Source organism: Schistocerca nitens, chromosome 6, assembly GCF_023898315.1.
Source record: "Schistocerca nitens isolate TAMUIC-IGC-003100 chromosome 6, iqSchNite1.1, whole genome shotgun sequence".
Classification (NCBI taxonomy): domain Eukaryota; kingdom Metazoa; phylum Arthropoda; class Insecta; order Orthoptera; family Acrididae; genus Schistocerca; species Schistocerca nitens.
In genome coordinates this window covers 71,248,209-71,252,525 of record NC_064619.1, presented here as the reverse complement: position 1 = coordinate 71,252,525, position 4,317 = coordinate 71,248,209, and the positions used below count along the sequence as shown (strand labels likewise).

At 44.8% G+C, this 4,317-nt stretch overlaps 1 non-coding gene across 1 annotated transcript; it reads right to left on the bottom strand.

Moving 5' to 3' along the window:
• Positions 1 to 1,121: 1,121 nt before the first annotated feature.
• Trnaa-cgc (transfer RNA alanine (anticodon CGC)) lies at positions 1,122 to 1,194 on the bottom strand. Its single transcript has one exon. It is a non-coding gene; the product is annotated as a tRNA-Ala (tRNA).
• Positions 1,195 to 4,317: the final 3,123 nt, after the last annotated feature.

Sequence of the window (4,317 nt, the reverse complement as noted above, 5' to 3'; positions counted from 1 at the left end):
TTACTGTTTGTTCCGAGACGCAGTTTTTCTTAGTTACTCTTTATGTGGCTGGCTTTTAATTCCTTATCTGTCTCTGCCGATGCCATGAAGATAGGATATCTGTTGTGGCGTAGTAAGACAACCACGCCACTTGGAAGTAGCCGAAAGGCACGCGTTAACTCACGCAGGCTAGTAGATAGGTCTGAAACAGGATACGTAATGAATGCTATAAAGAAAAGTACGTAGCTCCTGGAATACTTAACTTTAATCCATCCTTGTGGTACATCGCTCTTGACGATACAAGTGAGACTCTTTAGATACAAGCTATGTAATGCTAATGGCGCCTTGCTAGGTCGTAGCCATTGACTTAGCTGAAGGCTATTCTAACTATCGGCTCTGCAAATGAGCGAGGCTTCGTCAGTGTGCATCGCTAGCTACGTCGTCCGTACAACTGGGGCGAGTGCTAGTAAGTCTCTCGAGACCTGCCGTGTGGTGGCGCTCGGTCTGCGATCACTGTCAGTGGCGACACGCGGGTCCGACATGTACTAATGGACCGCGGCCGATTTAAAGCTACCACCTAGCAAGTGTGGTGTCTGGCGGTGACACCACAGTATCTGTTTCCACGCTTCTAACGGGAACATTCTATAGCATACACTCTGCAGGCACGCAGTAGTCCCTCGGCTGCTACTCGAAAGCTTCATTTGACCGAGTACTTCAATCCAAAAGGGAAGTTCGCTCATACTTTATACGCTTTACCTGCGTCTTGGTTGAAAATCCCTCGACATGAGAGTTCAAGAAGGTGCCACTACATGGTTTCTCACCACCTCAAACCCCATGTTTAGTGTGTTATGGTAAGAAATATTGCTTCACACGTCTCCAGAACTTAACATTTCAAAGAAATACATGCGGTATACGTCACACTAGCATGCTGATACTCCTTCCTCTGAGACAACAATAGAGTTTTTGTCTGAGGAGGAGGAGATTAGTGTTTAACGTCCCGTCGACAACGAGGTCATTAGAGACGGAGCGCAAGCTCGGGTGAGGGAAGGATGGGGAAGGAAATCGGCCGTGCCCTTTCAAAGGAACCATCCCGGCATTTGCCTGAAGCGATTTAGGGAAATCACGGAAAACCTAAATCAGGATGGCCGGAGACGGGATTGAACCGTCGTCCTCCCGAATGCGAGTCCAGTGTGCTAACCACTGCACCACCTCGCTCGGTAGAGTTTTTGTCTGAGAACAGTGTACTACACACATAGTCTCTTTACAAACTGAGCTTAGTCACTGTGCAAACAGAATGTTTTGCTGCTCTGTACCTTGCTATTTTACGAAAAGCTGAAAGATACTGAAAAGAAAGTTGTGTACGGAGGCACTGTTTTTCACTCAAATCGAATAATCCCAAACGCGATATTAATAACCTAATTGTAATTTCATGACTGAAAATAAATTTTCATTTAATCTCTCGTCACCGTAGATGTTATTAGATGAGGGGCAGATGTTTTGTTTGAGGAAGGATGGAGACGGAAATCATTTCTATCTATCCATGCATTTGCCTTGAAAAATTTAAGGGGAGTACAAATAGTCTAATTACATGACTACATAGGAAACTGTACTGTCATCCTTGTGAATGCGATATTAGTGATTTGGCCATTGTGCGACTTCGCTGAGTTAATTAAGAAGCGAATGCACCATTTATACAAATATAAGAGAGAGGGACAGTTACATAAAGAACTTAACCAATCTGTCAAAGATGTTGTAGGTACAACAGAGTAAGTTAAAAGAAAATGCTAAGTGGAACGAGGCAGCTGCGAACGAAGCGACGGCTTCGAGCAAATGACAGTAGGAAAATGACAGAATATACTGAATTAAACCAAAATGTTTGAAAGTACTTTCATGAGGATGTGAAAGATAGGTCGAAAATGTCGTAATAGAAGCAACTGAAAAGCAATGTACGTACGAATAAAATAGATCAGAAAGTTCACTATTAAAATGAAAGTAGGCAGAACAACTGACAGCGGAGATAAAATTGTACAAGCATTCTAACATCGAGTCAAATGTTTGCATACTCGTAATTCAAAAACTGAACGAAAAGCGTAGAGAATTAAGAATTCAAACAATAACGTTCCAAAATTGACACGAGATGAGGTGTATATTGTCATTCGTTATGTGAGAGTCGTGTGGGCACCATGAGATTACAAAGGTTTAACAGAAGTTATTACAACTGGAGAGAAAGTCGCGCAACAAAAACCTGAAAACTGCTGTACAAAATGTCTGCAGAGCTTGACTGTTGCTTAAAACTCGAACAATTCTGTTACTATTATATTTCATAGGAAAGATGTTGGAGCAGCCCTAGAATTTATGTGCTTTCCATCTCTTCTCTGTAATTTGCTAGATATTCACTAAAATCATCAGCAAACGCAAGGAAAATGTTGGGTTTTAATCAACTAATGGAACAAGCTGGCTTTAGAGGTGAATGTTGCGCAATGGACCGTTTACAGGTCCTAATAATATTGCAGAACGAAGCAGTGACCATGAATTACCGCTTCGTGAGTGATTGCATCGCAACAGGCCTCAGAAGGCTGAGTCATCCTCAGCCCACAGACGTCAATGGATGCGGATATGAAGCGGCATGTGGTCAGCACTCCTCTCTCCCGGCCGTTGTCAGTTTACGAGACCGGAGTCGCTACTTCTTAAGTCATGTAGCTCCTCAACTGCCCTCACCAGAGCTGAGTGCACCCCGCTAGCCGACAGCGCCCAGCCGACCGGGCGGTCACCCATCCATGTGCTAGCGGAGCCCGACAGCGCTTAACTGTTCTGGCGGGAACAGATACGAGGTGCATTCAAGTTCTAAGGCCTCCGATTTTTTTTCTAATTAACTACTCACCCGAAATCGATGAAACTGGCGTTATTTCTCGACGTAATCGCCCTGCAGACGTACACATTTTTCACAACGCTGACGCCATGATTCCATGGCAGCGGCGAAGGCTTCTTCAGGAGTCTGTTTTGACCACTGGAAAATCGCTGAGGCAATAGCATCACGGCTGGTGAATGTGCGGCCACGGAGAGTGTCTTTCATTGTTGGAAAAAGCCAAAAGTCACTAGGAGCCAGGTCAGGTGAGTAGGGAGCATGAGGAATCACTTCAAAGTTGTTATCACGAAGAAACTGTTGCGTAACGTTAGCTCGATGTGCGGGTGCGTTGTCTTGGTGAAACAGCACACGCGCAGCCCTTCCCGGACGTTTTTGTTGCGGTGCAGGAAGGAATTTGTTCTTCAAAACATTTTCGTAGGATGCACCTGTTACCCTAGTGCCCTTTGGAACGCAATGGGTAAGGATTACGCCCTCGCTGTCCCAGAACATGGACACCATAATTTTTTCAGCACTGGCGGTTACCCGAAATTTTCTTGGTGGCGGTGAATCTGTGTGCTTCCATTGAGCTGAATGGCGCTTTGTTTCTGGATTGAAAAATGGCATCCACGTCTCATCCATTGTCACAACCGACGAAAAGAAAGTCCCATTCATGCTGTCGTTGCGCATCAACATTGCTTGGCAACATGCCGCACGGGCAGCCGTGTGGTCGTCCGTCAGTATTCGTGGCACCCACCTGGATGACACTTTTCGCATTTTCAGGTCGTCATGCAAGATTGTGTGCACAGAACCCACAGAAATGCCAACTCTGGAGGCGATGTGTTCAGCAGTCATTCGGCGATCCCCCAAAACAATTCTCTCCACTTTCTCGATTATGTCGTCAGACCGGCTTGTGCGAGCCCGAGGTTGTTTCGGTTTGTTGTCACACGATGTTCTGCCTTCATTAAACTGTCGCACCCACAAACGCACTTTCGACACATCCTTAACTCCATCACCACATGTCTCCTTCAACTGTCGATGAATTTCAATTGGTTTCACACCACGCAAAATCAGAAAACGAATAATTGCACGCTGTTCAAGTATGGAAAACGTCGCCATTTTAAGTATTTAAAACAGTTCTCATCCTCGCCGCTGGCGGTAAAATTCCATCTGCCGTACGGTGCTGCCATCTCTGGGACGTATTGACAATGAACGTGGCCCCATTTTAAAACAATGTGCATGTTTCTATCTCTTTCCAGTCCCGATAAAAAAAATCGGAGGCCTTAGAACTTGAATGCACCTCGTATTACCACTATGGCAAGGCCGTTGGCCTGTGAATAATAGGTTGTGGGAAAAAAATTCAATTTGAACATAAATTGTACTGACAGCCTTTGAGAAATAAGACGTTGATGGTACCTACTTCAATGTATTGACGAATATATGCGTAATGTTGCAGCTTACATTATACTTGATTAGGATACAGAGCAGTTACAATT